Consider the following 2337-nt stretch of genomic DNA (forward strand, 5'->3'; position numbering starts at 1 on the left):
TAGAAACTTGAATAATAAAATAAAAATAAAAATCGCATGGGATATGCTATGGAAGCACACTATAATCTATATGAATAATCATACAGTGTATGAGTTTTATAAAATTATTTAATTAACCATTAACAATAATGTATCAGTGATTAATAATCTATATCAAAAACTATAAACTATTTGGGCTATAAAAATTTAAATAAGAAAACTATATGAAATAATTTTCTACACATTGCCTGCAACAACATTTGGTTTGCTTAATAGTAGTGTTAGTTAATAGTCTAATTGATCAATAATTATAAATATGTTTATAATTTATAAATCAAGATTCTACCATTATATGGTAGAATAAAAAATAATATACTAAAGGTTTTAAATTATAAACATCTGTATATATTATAAATATAAGATTAATCTAAGAAAAAAACAATGGTTTGATGGTAGAATATCCTATAATATCCAAGAATATTCTAAATATATCCACTACCATACAGGTTTTACTTAAGCAAACCAAAAATATATGGGTGCAGTGGAGTTTATAAAAAACATATAAGGTTTATAATTTTTTCCCACATCAACCCATATAAATTTTAACTCTGACCAAAATGTTTAACATAACTGTCATTTATGAGAACAATTGAATTGCTAAATTTAATGAACTCAAATCTTAATATATTCTTTTATAACCCATAAATATCTATTTTGTTCAAGCACATTACGGTAATGTAACTTCCCTCATGAGTGACGTTCAAAATACTACATACTACAGTTGCAGAATTTTTCATTCCATATTTTCAAAAAACAACCACATTAATTTTGATCTTGGCCTTAATATTCAAATCCTTTAAATAATATAAAATTTATCACTATCTTAACTGCTATATTCAAGTTTAGAACTATCATATACATACTTTTCATTCAAACCCAAGGAAGTCTTACGTTATTAAAGATTTTGCTAGAGCTATTGACAAGCAATTTACCATAAAATACCAAACATCACCAAAACAAAATGTAGCATGGTGTCTATGGATATAAATAGACAATATTTACAACTTTGACAAAGGTAAAATAAATGGTAGACTTACAAAAACTAGAATTTTTTTAATGGAATTTTAAATTTATCATAACATTAGATAAAAGAAGATATCTTTTATAAGAAGGAATAACATTCTTGAAGATCTAGATCTAGTAAACATTTTTCTTTATGCCTTTTCTTTCATGTTTTAATGTGATTTTTAGAATAGATAGATTTTTAGAATAGATACAATTTCTACTTCCATAGAAACATAAATACATTTTGCTATATATGTTATTATTTTGGTAGTAATAAACTGATAAAATATGGGGATTTGATAATGTTGTGATGTTTTAAAACTTACTATTTATACTTCACTTAATTAACAGATTTTTTAGAACATAACTGGGTCACAATGAAGTAAAAATGGATATTTTAGCTGAAGATTCACTTAAAGAATTTATCATTAGTCATAACATTTAAAAAATACTTAAAATATTGAAATAGTTATGAGTCAACCTAAAGGCATTGACTGTGATCATTATCAAGGGGACATTAAATTTAATTACCATTTCCAGGTCAGAAAAAAGATCAAAAGTATGGTATGATCATTGTCAATCTTATTGCATGTGCTAATGTTTTCTTTTTCTTCTTTATTTCTTTCTTGCTTGGTACTCAAGCTCCTCCATGCCAAAGAGTGGTTATCTATCATCAATCTGCTGGGAAAATCTAGTATTGCATTTAAAGTGGTTGGCCTAATTGAATTTTAGTTATTTCCTCTTGCTTTCAATCCATACTTTTTATTCTTGAATGAAATAATATACTGTTTATAAAATCAGTACAAAGCGTGAAACTCATTGAGAAAAACTTGAAAATCCTTCACACACTCCACAAAATGCTTTTTGTCCCAGTCAACCCGGGCTTTGTATATCTCCACTATATCATAGTCTAGCTTTTTCTTCAGATACACACATCCATCATTTGTTATGACAACCGGAACTCAAGCTAGTCTTGCATGACAATATCATACACCTTGTACAAAATAGCATAGTTAGAGCCCACTATTACCAACACCTTGTCTCCAATCAGGCTCAATGTAGTCCTAGCCACCACATGCAGCAATGACATGCCACGCATTCTCTCCAGGTCTGTAAAATCCTAACAAGCTCCCAAACTCTGAATCTTGGTACACACCAAGTATACCATGGCACTCAAGGTGGTGGCCATTGGCCAGGACATTGTAAACCACAAGCCCAGTGCCAACACTCACCTCACCCTCTTGGAGCTTCAACACCTCACCATCGTGCACAAAGGCATTGTAATCCCCTTTA

Source organism: Selaginella moellendorffii, unplaced genomic scaffold (genome assembly GCF_000143415.4).
Source record: "Selaginella moellendorffii unplaced genomic scaffold, v1.0 SELMOscaffold_36, whole genome shotgun sequence".
Taxonomy (NCBI): Eukaryota; Viridiplantae; Streptophyta; class Lycopodiopsida; order Selaginellales; family Selaginellaceae; genus Selaginella; species Selaginella moellendorffii.